Source organism: Trachypithecus francoisi, unplaced genomic scaffold, assembly GCF_009764315.1.
Source record: "Trachypithecus francoisi isolate TF-2019V2 unplaced genomic scaffold, Tfra_2.0 Lachesis_group16, whole genome shotgun sequence".
In the NCBI taxonomy this organism is placed as follows: domain Eukaryota; kingdom Metazoa; phylum Chordata; class Mammalia; order Primates; family Cercopithecidae; genus Trachypithecus; species Trachypithecus francoisi.
The window spans coordinates 73,429,703-73,451,337 of NW_022681461.1; the positions used below are offsets into that span (position 1 = coordinate 73,429,703).

The following is a 21,635-nucleotide window of genomic DNA, read 5'->3' on the forward strand; positions in this document are numbered from 1 at the left end:
ATCAAACAAAGAGGCAGGAGTGGGAATAAAGGAAAGAGATACCCAAAGAAGGTTAATCTCAGAGAACATCAGAGGAGGCCACATCAACATTGAAATATATACTCAGAAAAAGGCAGCAATAAGTGAACTTGCTGATATTTTACAATTTCACAAACAGAACCCACTTATGTAACCAGCAACCAGTTCAAGAAAGAGAACCTTTCCAGCAGCCCAGAAGCCTCTACTTTCTCTGTTCTCGTCAATACTCCCCCAAGGGTAGCCCCTATTCTGGCTTCTAACAGAACAGAATGATTCTGCCTGCTTGAGGACTTTCTATAATATGCAGGCATACAGTATAAACTCTGCTCTGTCTGGCTTCTTTAGCTCAACATATGTCTGTGAGATTCACACATACTACTGCATGCAGCTGTAGACTGTTTATCATTCTCATTGCTCTACAGTATTCCGTTGTGTAAATATACCATGATGTATTTATTCAATCTGAGTCAGTTTAATATTGCTGTATAACAAATCATCTAAAAATTTAGTGGCTTCAAACAACAATTTCTTGTTTCTCACAATTGTATGTTTTCTGGGTAGTTTCTCCTCTGGCTTTACCTGGACTTGTTCATGTGGCGACTTTTAGCCGGAAGGAAGGTCAGCTAAACTATAAAGTCAAAGATGACCTCACTCACAAGTTTGTCAGTAAGTACTGGTCACTGGCTGGGCACCACGATTCTCTTCCATGTAACCTCTCCTACTCCAGGACATCCTTATACAGTGGTCTCAGGACATTATTCCCCGGAGTACATAAGCACTGATCAAGCTTGTGTTGCGTAATGCTTGCTAATGTCCAACTGGCCAGAGCAAGTTACACAGCCAAAGTCAGACTCACTGTGGAAGGGAACAACAATGACTGATGGCCATTTGGACAGATTTCAGTTTGGAGCAATGACAAATGTGCTATGAGCATTCTAGTCCATATATTTGGGGAGTATGGATCATAGAGTAGAACTACTGAGTCACAGGACTTGCAGCATATGTCCAGCTTTAGTAGATACAGCCATAGAGCTTTCCAAATTGTTGTACCACTTTACATTTCCATTCCAATTTACACTTCGAATAGCAGAGCAGGAGAATTTCAGCTACTCTACATCCTCATACTTGGTATTTTTTATGTTTCTCATTTAGCCATTCTAGTGAGTGTACAATGGTATCTCATTTTTGTTTTAATTGAGTGGCCATATTTTTAAAATACTCCAGCTAAGCAACAAAGGAGAAAATCTTCAAACCATAAAAGCAGGAAAACTATATTTGCCAATTTCCACCTCCATCACAGAAACCTTCTCCAAAAGTACAGGTAAGACCATCTAATTTAAATATGACCAAGAGAGAACAATTAAAAAGTACAGTAAGAAAAAAGATGAGAACTATAACATATTTCAAAATGAATAAGAGGAATTAAGAAAATAGCCAGGCACAGTGCCTCATGCCTGTAATCTCAGCACTTTGGGAGACCAAGGCAGGAGGATCACGAGCCCAAGAGTTCAAGACCAGGCTGGGCAACACAGTGAAACCCATCTTTCAAAAAAAAAAAAAAAACTCAGCTGGTAGTGATGGCACACATCCATAGTCCTAGCTACTTGGGAAGCTGAGGTGGGTGAATTCCTTGAACCTTGGATGACAGAGAAAGGCCCTGTCTCAAAAAGAAAAAGGGGAAAAAAATTTTTAAATGATAGAAGCTATGGAAGAACAGCATAGATCAGAAATTGAAAAACTAAAAAACGAATCTTGCCAGATAACAAGAGGATGTACAATAAGAAATGACAAAGTTCATGACAGAATAGGAAAGAAAAAACTCAGAAAGGAAGTGAAAACTAGCAAGAACACTAAACTTAATAGATAGATACCACCAGGTGCAGTGGCTCATGTCTGTAATCCCAGCACTTTGGGAGGCGGAGGCAGGTGGATCATTTGAGCCCGTGAGTTTGAGACCAGCCTGGGCGACACGGTGAAACCCTGTCTCTACAAAAAACACAAAAATTAGTAGGGCATGGTGATGCACATCTGTAGTCCCAGCTACTTGGGTTAAACTGGGAGGATCACCTGAGTCCAGAGATGTTGACAATGCAGTAAACCACAATGGTGACACAGCACTCCAGCCTAGGTGACAGTGAGACTGTCTCAAAAAAAACAGAGAGACATAGATACCACGGAAGATACATTGAAGGCACTAAAGCATAAAATAGAAAAAATAAAAAATAAAAACAAAGCAAATATAAAAAATAAGAAAGAATAATATTAAGGTATAGATATAAGAAGATCCAACATACATATAATAGGAGGCCCAAAAGAGAGAAAACGAAAATAATGGAACACTACTAAAAAACTATAATTGATGAAAATATGAAAAAACATTTGAGCCAATATAATAGAATACACTGTGTATCTAGGAGAATTAACAGGAATGGCTAACAGACATTCTAGTAAAATTATTGGCTTTAAAGATGAAGAAAAAGCCCTTGGGTATCTAGGCAAAAAGATAAAATTAAAGAAAGAAAATCATACTGGTATTAGCGTTTGACAACACATTTTACCAGAATAGAATAGGACTCAGCAAACTAAGGCCCATGGACCAAATCCAGCCCACTGCCTGGTTCTGTAAATAAAGTTTTATTGGAACAGTCATGCTAGTTCATTTACACACTATCTATAGCTGCTTTTGCAATGCAATGGCACAGTTAAGTAATTGAGGAACCTATGACCCACAAAACCTAAGATAATTATTATTTGGTCTTTTACAGAAAAAGTTTGCCAACTCCTGCAAGAGAGTAACATTTTTAAAGATACTTGAGGGGAAAAAAAATGAGTCAAGTATTTTTATTCAGTCAAAGTGACCTTGAACTATAAAAGCCACAGATAAACAGTGTTAAATATGAAAGGCAAGGGATACATTTCACATGAGCCACTTATAAGAATTCAATGAACTTCAGACTATTAAATGATTACAGAAGCTTTACCATAAGGACTTCTGTTGCACACTGAATACATTTAACTGTAAAACTAAGACTAACGCAAAGGTAACACAGTAGCACGATTCACATGTGGCAAACAGACAGAAGTGATAAATCTAAGGGAACAAGAACTGACTGACCCAGGGGCTTGATTATGTATGGAAAATGGGATTAGAAGAATAAAGAAGGAATCAGACATAACTCCTAAATTTCTAGACTGGGAAAATGGATCGAAGGTGGTACCAACTCACTGAGCTAGGGAATTAAAGAAAAGACACAGATTTGAAGAGGACAGTAAGTCTGGGGCATGCTGAATGTGAAATGTTTGTGGAAAATTAAGTGAATATATCCAGTCATAGTAGGACACAAAGATGTGGATTTCAGGAGAAAAGCCCTGACTAGATATTAGATTCAGGAATCATCAGACATGTGTGAAAAGACCAAATAATGCATAACTTACCATGAGAGCAGCAAGACAAACAGCTGAAAAAAAAAAAAAAGGCACCAAAAGAAACAAGTCTTCAGAACTCGGAAGAAAATAACAGCATTAGTGCTTAAATCACACAAGGAAAATATTTTTTAAATAATTAGTATTTCCAGAGGAAAATATAAGAAAAAACTGAAAGGATACAATATTTGCAATTCAACAAGGACAGAAAAGGTTAAAGTAATATCAGTTTTGAAGAAAACCAAGAATAAAAAGAGAAGTCAAGCAAGATGTATCCTATGCGTGAAATGAAAGTTAACCAAAGAGTAAATGAATCATCTAAAAACAACCCAGCAAAGCAAGGGAAAGCAATGGAAGCAACTTTGGATATGTTGTATGTATTTTATTTTAATGTTTAGTTAATGAATTCCTTGATGTTTAACAAAAAACATTTTCAGGCCTCAAGTGAAAATATATTTCCAGTAGGATTTAATGGAACTTTGGTTCTTTGCAGGTTTCTTAAGGAAAAAAAAAAAGAACAAAAAAAACAGCTAATAATCATTAGCCATTCCATACATATTAGTTTTTGTCCTATGTCTGGAGCTAAAGAGCCCACAGATTTCCAGAGGAGAGTAAGGTGGAGGAGAAAGCTATTCTCTAACTTGCAGCAACCAAGGGGAGACTTGCTCCCTGGTGCCAGGTTGGCCAAAGTTCATGCAGAGAAGAAAAAAGGCTAGAATAGAAATTCAGCATTTTATGGTAAGATTTTTAACGTTTTTAAACATTGCTTCAACGTTTTAAGATCTTCTTAAACTTTTTTAAGGTTATGGCTGGACGTGATGGTTCACACCTATAATCCTAGCACTTGGGAGACCAAGGCAGGACGATCATTTGAGTCCAGGAGTTCAAGACCAGCCTGGGCAACACCACAAGACCCCATCTCTACAAAAAATAAGAAAAATTAGCTGAGCGTGATGGCATGTGCCTGTAGTCCCAGCTACTTGGGAGGCTGAAATATGATCCCTTGGGCACAGGAGTTTGAAGACGCAGTAAGCTATGGTTGCACCACTGTATTCTAGCGTGGGTGATAGAGTTATGACCACATCTCTAAAAAACACAATGTTCTATCTCATGTCAAAGTTATATAATTTCTCTTTTGATACATAATGTTACTTCCTTTCAGTATAACAATATCACAGTTGTCCTAGACCAGGATTCTTTGCTTTCTATATTATTTTCAAGTGTGATAATATGTTTCTGAAATACATCTTCTTAGTCACTAGAGCCATTAGCATTACCAGTATGAACACTAATGGTGAAAAAGCTCTCCAACTGTTTAAAGTGTAAGACTTTGCAAAACAAACTTGAATACGGCTGCATAATTTGCCTTTCTCCAGAAAAGCCTATTAAACGTTGTTGGCATTGGATATAAAATCAAATTCAAAAATTTGCATTTTCAGTACTTTTGGTTTCTTGACCTTTATTTGAATTTGAGACTAAGCTTTACCAAACAACAGAATTTACACAGTAACTAGCCAACCACAGTCCTCATTATGGAATCTATGCAGTGCATTTGTTACCTAGGAAACAGACCAGAGCACAGGCAGAGTGCAATTTCAGTCTAGCAAAAGAATTCTCCAATCATGCTAGTAAATAAAGTCCATAAATCAACTAATCAGAAGCAAAGTCAAGAAGTATCACGTAAGAGTCAAGCTCAATGGAAACTTTTTTAAAGGAAAAGAAACCTGTGGGGCTTCCTCAGGCAACTATGGAGATCTCTGAAGTAAATATTATGAGCAGGTTTCTTTACAAACACAAACTGTCAGAAAATAAACTGTTCAAAATAAATGGCTTCTCTCCAATCTTCAGCTTCTCTATTTTTGACAGTACTTAAGAGAAAACGCTTCTTTAGAGCCAGCCTCATACATCTGGTACCAGAATATTAATCCAAGAATGAAATCTGCATTTTCGGCGAGCAGCATGGGGTTGGTGCTGTTGTTAAACAATGCAGGATGATGACAACGGCTGGAACGAGAGGTCACTGTCCACACCTCTCACAGCGGGACCTGCTTCCCCACTAGGCTACAAAAAAATGTGAAAAAAAGACTTGAAAGTCACAGATCTATCACAAAGATAAAATTGTTACTTTTCAGCTTTCCATTTATTACTAATGAAAACACTAGTCGTTTGAGCATTCTAGTTAACATAAAGTGTCCGTTTTAAGCTTCCTGTAATGATACCACATTGATAACCAATAAACAGGAAAATGCTAGAAAAGTTGATGGATTTTAAAGCCTATCAAATTTAACTGTGGACGGCTTAGTGTTGTTTTAAAAAGAGAAGTTGGTAAATGTCAGCTATATTTAAAAATCCAGTTTTATACAAATTCAAATTTTCTGGAAGTAGCACGTATTTGTCAAAACAAATGAAAAAATTTCAAACATGAAAAATGAAAAATAATTTATATGCCTTCCCGAACACCAACTTACCAGAAAGAAAATCAGTTGAAAATACATAAGGTTCTCTGGAATGCTTCTGATTACACTAAAATATTATTGCTAATTATACAAAAACAAAAAATTAGTATCTACATATCAGTCAAAAAAACACACAAAAACATAAACAAAACTAGGGTGTTATCTTTTAGCCAGCCCACATAAAGACTACACTGATGATCTCAGAAAACATTTAGGCACAACTACAACTTTGCCAAAACCATTCTCAGTACAGGCCACACTCTGTTAATGCTTAGTTACACAGTGACTCTTTGTTAAATCTTATCACTACCACTGACAGCCTTGTAAATATATAAATAAGCAATTCAATTGTTAGCTTATCTTTTTTTAATACTTTAAAGAGCTAAGGAAGAGTATGTATATCTAAGTGCTGAAATTCTGAGAGTGGTCTAGAACTCCATTCACGGATTCGCGATAAAGCCTGACCAAATTTCAATACCTCTCCTCTTTGGGCTATGACTATGAATGGAGAGGGACAAGGAACGCTAGTCAAGGGCCTACCAGAGCCACAATACTCTGTGCCTCTGTGCAGAATTTAAATTCATTTACCTAATGCAGACTGGAAGTCAAAGCAGAAACCAGTAAAATGTTGTCAACTAAAAGGGATTGGCTTGATCACTGCTAGGTTTTAAGTAATGTGTGTATAAATGTACACTCCAGGCATTTACAGTATTAGGCATGCAATAATATTAATCTGTTTAACTGGGGCAAGAATCTAGGATAAATTTTTCTCCTAGAAAAAAACCACTATTTTAAGCATACTAAACTTCTTATAATGACAAAAATCAGTTTGTCTAAAAAAATGCATTAAATTGTACAGTTTTCTAAATTTTAAACCTTAATGAAAATTTAAATAATACATAATTTTCCACGTTTTTCCTTCAAGTTTAGATGATAATGCTTTTTGTTTTTTTAGGAAAACCTCCATTTTCTACATATGACTGTCTATATAATTGTATGCATGGCCCCCAAAACTGCTTCGTTTTTTTAATTTCCTGGGTAACTGTCAGACTTAAGTTTGTCAATATAAATTCTCACACGGGGGGGCAAAAAAGAGTTTCCAGAACTGAGCAGTAGATTGAGATTAATACAGTTATAAATCCATACCTGCATATTAAAAATCTGAATCTGTAAAATTTATTTTCTGGTTGCTTATTCAACCTCGTTTATCATTTGAATATCTACAAATACACAGCAACCGTTAAAGAAGAAACTTAGCTAGCTAATCAAATAAGACAAAACAGAAACATCACCCTACAGTATTTTTCAAAACACGGTATCCATATCCATGCACAACCGAATCGCTGGGTTATATACATAGAATAAAATAGGAAAAGCACAATCCTAGGGGGAAAACTCAATTCTGACATTCATGATCTCATGGGTTGTGAAAGATCTCATATTTTAAATCAGTAGAAATAAAGGCTTCAGCCTGAACGGAAAGCTAGATCATTGTTTACTGCACTCCAATTTAACCTCCAACATGCAAGCTGTCACTACCTGACCGGCTTGTTAACTGTTTATTTCGTCGGGAGAGGATTCCGTCTTGCGAATCCTAACAAGTCCGGGAAAAAACAAAACTTTACTCCTCAACTTCAACACACACACACACACACACACTAAATATACAGAACTGTAAAAATCACAGCCATGTTCATTTTTTTAAAGTCTCCATCTAAAACCTTAAAAAAAAAAAAAAGACTTGAGGGAATCAAAAACATTCTTTGATTTTGGTTTGACGTTGCTCAGTCCAACCTCCTCCTACCCAGGGGAATACATTTCTCGATGTATTTGATAACAAACACAAATCACTGTGCGCAGCCTCAGATGGGGGTGGGGGACGGAAGAGCCTTTTGGAGAAAGCCCTCCTCCGTTAGAAACAATAAATAAGGGAGCGAAGCCATGCACGTTCCTTCACACACGCCCCAAACGCACCTCGGCGAGCCTCCCGAGGAGGGAAACTAGTGGGGCAGAGCCCTGAACCACCTCTCTTTCTCCATAAGCATCTCACGACTTGGAAACTAAGAGGACAGATCTTTTCTTCCTCCTTCCCGCCCTCCTTCCCACCTCCGACAGACCCAAGAGCAGAAGCAGGGGCACCAGCCCCATGCACTGCGCCTGCAGCCGCCGCTGAGACCCGAGCTGCCGGGCGGCGGGGCGGCCCGGGTCAGGCGGACCGGAGCCGCCGCCGGGGGTCTCTGCGCCTTGCACCCTCAAGCCCGGCTCTGCCGACGAGCGGACGCCCGGGTCCCTGCCCTCGCTCCGGCCTCGCTCCCCCGAGAGGAGACAAAAGGAAGGTTCAGCCGGGTCACCGCGCGGCCGCTGACGGGGAAGCAGAGTCGACCCCGGCACGGCCGCCCCCCACACAAAGGGGCTCCCCACCTGGGTCGCGGCGTCGGCGCGCTCGTCCCCGCCCAGCGCGCGGGCTCTCACCCACCTGCAGGTGTCTGTGCGTCTGTCCATAGGAACGTGGGCGGCGGGGGGGGCCTGCGGGAGCCGGGCAGCCCGGGCTGGACGGGGCGGGCCGGAGGGGCGCGAGGGCGGGAGGAAAGCGGCTGGAGGACCGGGCACCGAAGGCAAAAGGCGCGGGGAAGGCGCCCGGCGGGCGGCGGACCGAGGCGCGGGGCGGGGGGCGGGGGCGCCAGCCTGGCTCGGCCGACCGGCGCGCGCCGCTCCGTGCGCCCCGAGCTCCGCGCGCCCAGCTCGGAGTGCGGCGGGCGGGCAGGGGGCGGGGCGCGGGCGGGCCGGGGCGGGGCCGGCGAGCGGGGCGGGGGCTCGGACCTGGGGCTCCAGCCGGCACCGGAAACGCGCCGTGGTCGGCGAGACCCACAGGAAGTGTGTAACGACACCTCCTACAGCACGCACCAAGCTCGCAGTCGTTGCTGCCCGGAGGAGGTGTAGACCGAGCCTGCTGCTGCACACACGCGCGCACGCGGCGGCTGGCGCGCTGCCCCTGGAGGTTTGGAGCAACCAGTCCTCCGCGCGCACGAGCTCAGTCCCTGCTGCCCCGACAGGTGTGGAACCCGCCATCCCCGCTATGGTCCGAGGAAGTGTACAGCACCGCCCCCTGCTACACGTCCTGGGCCCGCGGTCCCCGGTGCCTCCCGGAGGTCTGTGCACCTCCACTGAAACGCAAGGAGAAGACAGAACCTACACCGTCCGTGAGGTGTGTGATTCCCCTTATAACGCATTGAGTAGAGTCACCTCTCCGCCCAGCGATGTGCGTTAAGACTTTCCACCGAGATGCTATATACAGTCCACAGTCACCGCTGCCCCGTCAAGGTGCCCATCATCCCCCTATAACACATACACCCCTATCCCATCAAGGGAGCGGGGATGCTTAATGACACCTGAAATACACTAAAACTAGGTCCTCCAGCAAACCAGGGACACAAGAACACCACCTACACGACTCAGCACAGCAAAGCTGAAGCTGTACTTACTAGGTGCTACCAGGCTTGGTCCACCTTTATTTTACCTAACGCTTACATAGTACATGCTGTGTGCCCACAGTTTGCATTGAGTACTTAGCGAATATTAATTTATTTAATCCTAAGAACTCTAAACAGTGGGTGCTATTAATACTGCCATTTTATGGATAAGGATTAACATTGCCATTTTATGGATATGGATGAGGCACAGAGAAATTAAGAAATGTGTTCAACACATATTTAGTAGCTAGAGGAGCCTGGATTCATTCCAGACAGTCTGGCTTCAGAGTCTGCTCTTAACTCCCTTTCTATTTACAGCACTGACCATCTCCAAAACAGTAATCATGGTAATAAATAACATTTATACCATATCTGATCGGCCTTAGTGCCCACATCTTGGCCTCATCTCACCTGTGACAGGCATACCCCAGTCACTTGTACCCTTGGAGTGGGTAAGGGAAGAGAAGAATATTTTTGAGGCAGAAAAAGAGGCTAACTTCTTAGCAAAGGAGAAGATATCCAGGGTCGCCCAGAATCCAGGCAGGTAACTTCATTGCCACATCAAGCATGTTCTCTCCTTTAGGGTGGCTTCTGCCAACCCCTCTCCATCTCTAGAGTTGATTCAGGTTGATGTTCTTAACACTTTCCTCTATCAGCACTCTTCCAGGTCTAGGCTGAAATTTGAAATCTGTGTAAACTTTGATACAAACAAAAAAGACCAAAAATGACAAGCCCCTAGTTAATTGCTGCATATTCTAAAGATGGGATCTTCTGGAGAAATTGGAACTCTTATGCAATGCTGGTAGGAATGTAGATGGTACCACCACTATGCAAAACAGTGTGGAAGTTCCTTAAAAAACTAAAACTAGAGCTACCATATGATCCAGCAATCCCACTTATGGGTAAGTGTCCAAAAGAATTGAAAGCAGGATATCGAAGAAATATTTGCACACTCATGTTCATTGCAGCACTATTCACAATAGCCAAGAGGTTGAAGCAGCCCAAATGTTCGTCAACAGATAAATGGATAAATGAAAATGTAATATATACATATAATGGAATATTATTCAGCCTTAAAAAGGAAGGAAATCCTATCACAGGCCACAACATAGATGAACCTTAAGGATGTTGTGCCAAGTGCAATAAACCAGTCACAAAAGGACAAATACTGTTATGATTTGATGTATATGAGGTATGTAGAGGTATGTAAATTGTGTGATTATGTCAAACTCGTGGAAACAGACAGTAGAATAGTGGTTGCTAGAGGGTAGAGGGAGGAGAAAATGGTGATATAATGTTCACTGGGTATAGAGTTTCACTTTTGCAAGATGGAAAAGTTCTAGAGATGTTACACAATAATGTAAATATAACACCACTGAACTGTACACTTAAAAGTAGCTACAAAGGTACATTTTAAATTGTTTTTGCCACAATTAACTTTAAAAAAACATCTAATTTTATTTGTTTAAAGGATATTTCATTATAATGAATTTTTTTAATGATGCAGGCATCCAACCATGATGAGGTACCTTGTTGAACAAACTAACTCTGCCACTGAGAACTGTAAAAGCTGTTTAAAAAAATAAATAAGTCTGTTTAAAACAATTGGAGAGCAACCCTGTCATCCAAGGCTTGAGAGTCCAAGAGCCCCCAGGAAGAAGGGAAATACTTTGAAGTGAGTCCTGCATTCTCAGCCACTCTTCCTTCTCAAGGCACTGTTGATTTGTGTCTAGGAGTTTGGAAGTCAGAAAGAAGCACCCTAGAGCTTACTGGCAGTCTTGTTGGCCTGGTGATACAAAATTTGGAGTCAAGTTTAAGGCAGCTAGGACTTGAGAAACCAAGATCCCAGATAAAGCAATCACAGTAAACCTAATGGGTTGGCTGAGGGCCATAATCCCGGCACTTTGGGAGGGTGTGGCAGGAGGATTGCTTGAGACTGGGAGTTTGAGACCACCCTGAGTAACATAGTGACACCCCCATCTCTACAAAAAGGAAAAAAAAAAATTAGCTAGGCGTGGTGGCCCACATCTCCAGTCCCAGCTACTCAGGAGAAAGAAAGAGAGTGAGAGAAAGGAGACCTGTGGGATTATGCTTTTATTAGGTCCATAGGCATTATGCCCTTAAAAAACCACATGCACAAAGGAGGGGAACTTATTTGCAAGACTCTGGTGTTGACCATTAAGTTTTTGTGGTGTTCTGTTTTGTTTTGAGACAAGGTCTCGCTCTGTCGCCCAGGCTGGAGTGCAGTGGTATGATCTCAGCTCACTGCATCCTCTACCTCCCTGCCTCAGTCACTCCTCCTGCCTCAGCCTCTTGAGTAGCTGGGACTAGAGATGTGGGCCACCGTGCCCAGCTAATTTTTTTTTCTTTTTGTAGACACAGGGGTCTCACTATGTTACCCAGGGTGGTCTCAAACTCCTGGCCTCAAACAATCCTCCTGCCGCACCCTCTGAAAGTGCCGGGATTACAGCCCTCAGTCAACCATTAGGTTTTTTCATGGTCAGCAGCTGAGGGATGTGTTGTTTGGGGGTCTTTAAGATGAACAAGTGGGCTGTATCAACCACACCAGGAGGGGAAGTTTGTTTTGTTTTTGTTTTGTTTCTTGAGACAGAGTCTTGCTGTGTGGCCCCGGCTGGAGTGCAGTGGCGTGATCTCAGCTCACTGCAGCCTCCTCCGCCTCCCAGATTCAAGTGATTCTCGTGCCTCAGCCTCCCAAGTAGCTGGGATTATAGACGCACGCCATCCTGCCCAGCTAATTTTTGTATTTTCAGTAGAGGCAAGGTTTCACCATATTGGCCAGGCTGGTCTTGAACTCCTGACCTCAAGTGATCCTCCCACCTTGGTCTCCCAAAGTGTGGGATTACAGGTGTGAGCCATCACACCTGGCCAGAAGGGTAAGTTTTAATGAGGCCAAAGGTGACGGCGGGGGTGGGTGTACAACTGGGTTTCCAAGGACTTAGGCCAGGCCTAAAAATGAATACCAAAGCAGCAACTATATTAAAAAATTTATGACACTGGTACATGCTTCAACATGGGTAAACCTGGAAAAGCTTACAAAGCTATGCGAAAGAAGCCAGTCACAAAGGGTCATATATTGTATAATTCCATTTATATGAAGTGTCGAGAATATACAAATCAATAGGGAGAGAAAGTAGACTAATGGTTCCCCAGGGCTGAGAGGTTTTGGTGAAAATGTGAGGTAACTACTACAGAATAAAGTTTCTTTTTGGGGTGATGAAAATATTCTAAAATTGGATGATGTTTATGAAACTCTGATTATACTAACAACTACTGAATTATACATTTTAATGGGTGAACTGTATAGTATGTGAGTTATTTCTCAATAAAACTGTTTCAAAAAGAAAGCAACAAATAGAAATCCTAGGGCAGGCATGGTGGCTCCTGCCCGTCATCTCAGCACTTTGGGAGGCCAAGGTGGGAGGATTGCTTGAGCCCGGGAGTTTGCGACCAGCCTGGGCAACAAAGTGAGACCCCGTCGCTACAAAAAAATTTAAAAATTAGCCGGGCGTGGTGGCACACGTCTGTAGTCCCAGCTACTTGGAAGGCTGATGTGGGAGAATTGGTTGGTCCTAGGAGCGTCAGGGCCACAGTAAGCTGTGTTTGTGCCACTGCACTCCAGCTTGGGTGACAGAGCAAGACTCTGTCTCCAAAAAAAAAGGAAAAAGGAGTCCAATAGAGGGCCCAGTCTGAGGAAGGGGCACAGGTGCCAAGTCCAGCTGTGAAGGTGCCATGGCGTGAAGGTGCCATGTCCAGCAAGAAGAACCCCCTAAAACAGTCCAAGAAGCAGGCCAAGAAGATGGATGAGGAAGATAAGACTTTCAAGCGGAAGCAAAAAGAGGTGCTAAAACAAAATGATTTATCCCAACAATTGCCGAATACAAGTTCCTTTCTTTCATTATTTTTATTTGTTTTGAGACAGAGTCTCACTCTGTCACCCAGCCTAGAGTAAAGTGGATCATAGCACACTGCAGCCTTGACCTCCATGTTCAAGCGATCCTCCCACATCAGCCTCCTGAATAGCAGGGACTACAGGTGGGTGTCATCATACCCAGCTAATTTTTTTTTCTTTTTTTCTTCCCTTTTTTTTTTTTTTGAGACGGAGTCTCACTGTGTCACCAGGCTGGAGTGCAGTGGTGCGATCTCGGCTCACTGCAACCTCCACCTCCCAGGTTCAAACGATTCTCCTGCCTCAGCCTCCCAAGTAGCTGAGACTACAGGCACGCGCCACGACGCCCAGCTAATTTTTGTATTTTTAGTAAAGATGAGGTTTCATCATGTTGGCCAGGATGGCCTTCATCTCTTGGCCTTGTGATCCGCCCGCCACGGCCTCCCAAAGTGCTGGGATTACAGGTGTGAGCCACCACACCCAGCCATACCCAGCTAATTTTTAATTTTTTTTTTTTTTTTGTAGAGATGTGGTCTCGCTATATTGCTCAGGTTGGTCTTGAACTCCTGGGCTCAAGTGATCCTCTCACCTTGGCCTTCGAAGTGTTGGAATTACAGGCGTGAGCCACCATGCCCAGCCTAGATGTTCCTTTTAACTGCATATATAATGTTCACTAAAAAAGGCCATATAATTAGCTATAAAACAAGTCTCAAGAAGTTTAAAACGGTTGAAGTCACACAAAGTATATTTTCTAACCACCGTAAAGCTAAATTTGAAATCAATTATAGATCAAAATCTGGAAACTCCTATGAATATTTGAAAATTAAACATGTTTCTGTGTTCCTCATTGAGTAAAGAAGAACTCAGAAGGAAAGTAGGAAAATCTCTCAAAGTGAACGAAAAATTACACAATATATCAAATGTTTGTGGGAAAATGTTAAGGCAGTTCTAAAAGTAAAATTTATGGCTTAAAAGTTTATATCATAAGAAAAAGAAGGCCCAAGAGAATGAACTAACTTTTAATCTTCAGAAGCTAAAAGAAAGGACATATTAAACACAAAGTAGAAGAAAACAAATAATATAGTAGAAATCAACTTAAAACAGAAAACAGACCCCGCTCCAAAAAAAAAAAGAAAGAAAATAAAGGAAAACATAGAGTATTTTGTAAAAAATCATTGCCAGGCATGGTGGTTCATACCTGTAATCTCAGCACTTTGGGAGGCCAAGGTGGGTGAATCGCTTGAGCCCAGGAGTTTGAGACCATCCTGGACAACATAGTGAGACCTCGTCTCTACAAAATAAAAATTAAAATATTAGCCAAGCATGGTGGTGTGTGTCTGTGGTCATAGGTCATCTAGAGGCTGAGGTGGGAGGATCACTCCAGCCCAAGAGTTTGAGGTTACAGCGAGCTGTGCTCACGCCAGTGTACTCCAGCCTGGGTGAGAGTGAGAAGCTGTACTAAAGCTCCATTTACATTAGTCAAGAAAATGGACATTACTAATTTCAAAAATGAAAGAAGGAATTCATAGACATTAAAGTGACAATATAGAATATTGAGGTCAACTTTATGCCACTAAATTGAACAACTTAAATTCTTTAAGAGACAAAAATGACAAAATGGACTCTAGAAAAAAATACAAATTTGAATAGTTTTCTTTCTATTAAGATATCGAAGCCTGGCCAACATGACAAGACCCACAAAAAAGAATTTTTTTTTAAATTAGCTGGCATAGTCACATGCTCCTGTAGTTCTAGCTACTCAGGAAGCTGAGGCAAGAGGATTGCTTGAGCCCAGGGGTTCAAGGATACAGTGAACTATGATTGCTCCATTCCACTCCAGACTAGGTGACACAGCAAGACCCTGTTTGTAAAAAAGAAAAAAAATTGAATTTGCAGTTTAAAACTTTCCCTTAAGGAAAATCTGGCCTGGGTAAATTCACTGAGAAATCTGATAAATTCTGTCAAACTTTTAAGAAAAAATAATGCCGGCCAGGCGCGGTGGCTAACGCCTATAATCCCAGCACTTTGGGAGGCCAGAGCGGGTGAATCACGAGGTCAGGAGATCAAGACCATCCTGGCTAACACTGAAACCCCGTCTCTACTAAAAATACAAAAAATTAGCCGGGCACGTTGGCGGGCGCCTGTAGTCCCAGCTACTCGGGAGGCTAAGGCAGGAGAATGGCATGAACCTGGGAGGCAGAGCTTGCAGTGAGCCGAGATCGTGCCACTGCACTCCAGCCTGGGCCACAGAGAGAGACTCCCTCTCGGGAAAAAAGAAAAAATAATGCCAATCTTTCAGAAACTTTTTCAAAATATAAGGGAACACTTCCTAACTCATTTTTTGAGACCACCATTACTCTGAGACCAAAAACAGACAAAGACGTGTCAAGAAAACTACAACCCAGGCCGGGCGCGGTATCTCACGCCTATAATCTCAGCACTTTGGGAGGCCGAGGCGGGCCGAGGTCAGGATATCGAGACCATCCTGGCTAACATGGTGAAACCCCATCTCTGCTAAGAATACAAAAAATTAGCCGGGCATGGTAGCAGGCACTTATAGTCCCAGCTACACGGGAGACTGAGGCAGGAGAATGGCGTGAACCAAGGAGGCGAGCTTGCAGTGAGCGGAGATGGCGCCACTGCACTCCAGCCTGGGCAATGGAGCGAGACTCCATCTCAAAAAAAAAAAAAAGTATGGCCCCAATATGGCAAATGGACACAAATACAAAATTGAATCCGCCAATATATAATTAATACAATATGACTAAATAGGATTTTTCCTAGAAATAATAAAGTTAGCTTTTCACTCAAAAATCAATCATTACATTGTTTCTTCTTATGTAAAATAATAATAGTAATTTCTTTTTTTTGAGATGGAGTCTCACTTTGTTGCCCAGGCTGGAGTGCAATGACACAATCTCGGCTCACTGCAACCTCTGCCTCCCAGGTTCAGGCTATTCCCCTGCCTCAGCCTCCCGAATAGCTGGGATTACAGGCACGTGCCACCACGCCTTGCTAATTTTTTGTATTTTTAACAGAAATGGGGTTTCACTGTATTAGCCAGGATGGTCTTGACCTCCTGACCTCGTGATCCGCCCGCCTTGGCCTCCCAAACTGCTGGGATTACAGGCGTGAACCACAGCGCCCGGCCAATAATTATTATGGTGTATAGTTGGCCAAGAATCTTTACCATCTTTATATTGACTCAGAATTTAGAAACAGAATCCTGGAAAAGAATATCATAAGGAAGATAAAAAGTCTAAAATAAGAGATTTGTGTACTGTAAGGTTTAAAATCTCATCCCATGTAGGCCCATTATTGAAGCTTTATTAATGTCTTTTGGAGGTGTCATAATTCACTGATTCTTTGCAATCTTTGTGTCCTTGCATTGTTGTCTGAGCATTTAAGAAGACCGCCCCTGGCTGGGCATGGTGACTCACGCCTGTAATCCCAGCACTTTGGGAGGCCGAGGCAGGCAGATCACGAGGTCAGGAGATCGAGACCATCCTATCTAACACGGTGAAACCCCGTCTCTACTAAAAATACAAAACATTAGCCCGCCATGTTGGCGGGTGCCTGTAGTCCCAGCTACTCAGGAGGCTGAGGCAGGAGAATGGCATGAACCTGGGAGGCGGAGCTTGCAGTGAGCCGAGATTGTGCCACTGCACTCAAGCCTGGGCGACAGAGCGAGAGTCCGTATCAAAAAAAAAGAAGAAGACCACCCCCTCTTCTGGCTTATGAAGGTGTTCTTTGGCAGGAATAGACCTTCACTATTTAGCCTGTGATTCTGGAAGGGCCAGCTCCCAGATAAGCTGGAATGACCCCAGATAGGCAGAACTTCTTGTGATTTCTCTAGTTGACTGGGCTACTGCCTTTGCTCTGATACTGGATAGAGCTGCTGGCTGGGTACTACGAGGGCTTTTGGTCAGGTTAGTCACAGGATATATTCCCTAGCCAAGCAATTCTGGTATTTGGGATCTGCAGTTAGGGAAGGCTGCGGGCTGGGATTGGAAGTTAGGTGGAGTCATTGCTTGGGACAAGTGGGATCAGAAGCTATGCTCCTTAGAATTGCACAATTGAGGCTAGGTGCGGTCGATAATCCCAGCACTTTGGGAGGCCGAGGCAGGTGGGTCACGAGGTCAGTAGTTTGAGACCAGCGTGACCAAAATGGAGAAACCCTGTCTCTACTAAAAATACAAAAATTAGCTGGCGTGTTGGTAGGTGCGTGTAATCCCAGCTACTCGGGAGGCTGGGGCAGGAGAATCGCTTGAACCCGGGAGGCAGAGGTTGCAGTGAGCTGAGACCATGCCATTGCACTCCAGCCTGGGTGACAAGAGTGAAACTGCATCTCCAAAAAAAAAAAAAAAAAAGCACAATTGAGGATTGCCTCCCTGTCAGGATGCAACTGTGGGGTAGGCTTTTGACTGAGCTAAGTGGTTGTTTGACTTCTCAGGTCAAGCCAGTCTGGCCCCTTTGCATTTCTGAAATGTTCAGAGGTGAGAGTCTTCCTGCCTGGGTAGGTTGTTAGGTGGGATTTTTGGCTGAGGGCTGGGTAGATCTTCGTTTGGCTTCCTGGGTCAAGCTGGTCTAGCTCCTTCTTTCCAGTGCATGGAGGTGGGAGTTTCCTTGCTTGAGTAGAATTGTTGGGGTGGGCTCTGAGTCTGGGCACAGAGACCAGCTATCTAGGGACTCAAGCTAGCTTGAAATTCCCACCATGCTTCTGAAAGTGACTAGCTCAGTTTTGTGGGTAGGCTTTGAGACTGGCTGGTATCTCTCATCTGGTGCCACAACTTGCAGAAACGTAAAGGTATTACCAAGATCCATGTGCTGGTTACTATGACCTCTGCCTCCTTTCATTGTTTCATACCTGGCCCTGAGTGGTCTAGTGATGCCATTTCCCCAAGTGTTCCAGGGGAAAACATAGTGGGCTGCCTGGGAAATGTCTCAGAATACGCTAGGGAAGCTAGATGACTGTCTCAATTTCTCTTTTCCCCTAGTAGAAACTGGGGGCCAGGAAAATCTTCTGTCTTGCATTGTGCTGACTTGGAGGGAAAGGGGTGCCACAGCTGGAATAAGACCATTCTTCCTTGGGCAACATAGTGAGACACACACAGTCTCTTAAAAAGAAAAGAAAAGAAAAAAAAAAAAGACTGTTCTCTTTACCCTTCTAATTCAGATTTCATTCAGTTCTGTGGACCATGTGTGTCTCAAACTTGTTTCCAAGTATTGGGGTTTACAAAAGGATTTTCTGCCCTGTGGATAGTTTCTAGGTGAACTTTCTGTTGGTTGGGAATGAAGCCTGATACTTCCTAAACTGCCATCATTCCCCTAGATACAGCTGTTTGTCTCTATTTAAGTACATTTGGCTTCAACAAACTTGGGGAAAACAGCACAATAAATATTTTTAACTTAAAAAAATCATTTTAGACTAGGCAAGGTGGCTCACACCTGTCATTCCAGCACTTTGAGAGGCCAAAGCAGGAGGATTGATTGAGACCAATAGTTTGAGATGAGCCTGGGTAACAGAGCAAGACCCCATCTCTAAAAAAAGTAAAAGTAATTTTAAAAAATCATTTGAATTCACCATATTAATAGAATAAAGGAGAATAACCCTAATCGTCTCAATAGATAATAGGAATAGCATTTGACAAAATTCAGCAATCGTATGATTAAGAATACTCAGCAGATAAACAATAATCAGCCTGATAATGTGCATCTACAAAAAAACACCCTACAACTATCATAGTTAATGGTGAAAAAACACAGTGTTTTCCCCCTAAGACTAAGAACAAGGCTGGGATATCCATTCTTACCACCAATATTCACCACTGTACTGTGGGTCTAACGGTGCAATATGACAAGAAAAGAAATATATAAGGCACACAGAATGTTAAAGAAGAAATAAAACTATCTTTATTTGCAGATAACTATCACATACATAGAAAATCCTAAGGGATTTACAAAAAAGCTGCTAAAACTAGTAAGTAGGTTTAACAGTATTGCAGGACACAAAGTATTTCTGTATCCTAACACAGAATAATTAAAAACTGGAATTTAAAAAATTATTTAGGCTGGGCATGGTGGCTCACAGCTATAATCCCAGCACTTTGGGAGGCTGAGGTGGGAGGATTACTTGAAGCCAGGAGTTTGAGACCAGGCTGGGCAACAAAGTGAGACTTTGTCCATACAAAAAACAAACAAACAAAGCCAGGGTGGTATGTGCCTGTAATCCCAGCTACTTGGAAAGCTGAGGCAGGAGCCTAGGGAAAGCTGAGACTTGGAAAGCTGAGACCTTGAGCCCAGGAATTCAAGGCTGCAGTGAGCCATGAGCATGCCACTGCATTCTAGAATGCACTGCAGAAAAAAGAAAACATCTGCTAACACATTTACCAGTTTATTGTAAAGAAATAATAAAGGTATAATATATTATATACATATACTATAATGTATATACTATAATAACAAATACATATGAAGAGATGCGTAGGGCACAGTATTGGGGAAGGGGGCACAGAGCTCTCCAGCCCTCCCTGGGTGTGTCACCCTCTAGGACCCTCCATGTGTTCAGCTATCCAGAAGCTCTTGGAACCCAGTCCTCTTGGGTTTTTATGGAGGCTTCATTAAGTTGGCATTCTTTCCCCCAGCATATGGAGCAGGACCCTCCCTGGAATGAGGGTTTATATGACCCACAGTTCTGCCTTGGGGAGGTGAAAGGAAGGCAAGAGAAGGTCAGAGAGATTCCGTTTCCTGAGGCCTGCCTGCAAGGTCTGACACACCCAACATTGTAACAAAAGCTTGTAACAACCCTATAGGAATTATAAGCCAGGAACCCTGGAGAAAAACATGGGGTGGGGGGAGAAAGAGAGAGAGGGAGAGACAGAAAAAACACAATGACCCAACTTCATGGAATTTCACTCTTAGACTTTTATCTTGACCCTGAGAGACTCAAGATTCAATTTAAAAATGGCATCCTTAATTCTTTTTTTTTTTTATTTTTTATTTTTTATTTTTTATTTTTTATTATACTTTAAGTTCTAGGGTACATGTGCATGACGTTTATATCATGTATAACTCCCCAATGCAATCCCTCCCTCCTCCCCCCTCCCCATGATAGGCCCCAGTGTGTGATGTTCCCCTTCCCGAGTCCAAGTGATCTCATTGTTCAGTTCCCACCTATGAGTGAGAACATGCGGTGTTTGGTTTTCTCTTCTTGTGATAGTTTGCTAAGAATGATGGTTTCCAGCTGCATCCATGTCCCTACAAAGGATGCAAACTCATCCTTTTTTATGGCTGCATAGTATTCCATGGTGTATATGTGCCACATTTTCTTAATCCAGTCTGTCACAGATGGACATTTGGGTTGATTCCAAGTCTTTGCTATTGTGAATAGTGCCGCAATAAACATACGTGTGCATGTGTCTTTGTAGTAGAGTAATTTGTAATCCTTTGGGTATATACCAGAAGTGGGATGGCTGGGTCATATGGTACATCTAGTTCTAGATCCTTGAGGAATCGCCATACTGTTTTCCATAATGGTTGAACTAGTTTACAATCCCACCAACAGTGTAAAAGTGTTCCTATTTCTCCACATCCTCTCCAACACCTGTTGTTTCCTGACTTCTTAATGATTGCCATTCTAACTGGTGTGAGATGGTATCTCATTGTAGTTTTGATTTGCATTTCTCTGATGGCGAGTGATGATGAGCATTTTTTCATGTGTCTGTTGGCTGTATGGATGTCTTCTTTTGAGAAATGTCTGTTCATATCCTTTGCCCACTTTTTGATGGGGTTGTTTGTTTTTTTCTTGTATATTTGTTTGAGTTCTTTGTAGATTCTGGATATTAGCCCTTTGTCAGATGAGTAGGTTGCAAAAATTTTTCCCATTCTGTAGGTTGCCTGTTCACTCTGATGGTAGTTTCTTTAGCTGTGCAAAAGCTCTTTAGTTTAATTAGATCCCATGTGTCAATTTTTGCTTTTGCTGCCGTTGCTTTTGGTGTTTTAGACATGAAGTCCTTGCCCATGCCTATGTCCTGAATGGTACTACCTAGATTTTCTTCTAGGGTTCTTATGGTATTAGGTCTAACATTTAAGTCTCTAATCCATCTTGAATTAATTTTCGTATAAGGGGTAAGGAAAGGATCCAGTTTCAGCTTTCTACTTATGGCTAGCCAATTTTCCCAGCACCATTTATTAAATAGGGAATCCTTTCCCCATTTCTTGTTTCTCTCAGGTTTGTCAAAGATCAGATGGCTGTAGATGTGTGGTATTATTTCTGAGGACTCTGTTCTGTTCCATTGGTCTATATCTCTGTTGTGGTACCAGTACCATGCTGTTTTGGTTACTGTAGCCTTGTAGTATAGT

General features: G+C 42.4%; 1 protein-coding gene across 2 annotated transcripts in view; it reads right to left on the bottom strand.

The window, feature by feature from the left end:
• Window positions 1–8,664, bottom strand: part of KIAA1958 (KIAA1958 ortholog) — a 173,411-nt gene extending 164,747 nt beyond the window's left edge. Inside the window, exon 1 of one of the 2 annotated variants that reach the window (XM_033237798.1) lies at window positions 8,374–8,664. The gene's annotated coding sequence lies outside the window, so the exon portion shown is untranslated. The remainder of the gene's footprint in view (window positions 1–8,373) is intronic. The other variant, XM_033237799.1, reaches the window with a different exon arrangement.
• Between the last annotated feature and the right edge of the window lie 12,971 nt (window positions 8,665–21,635).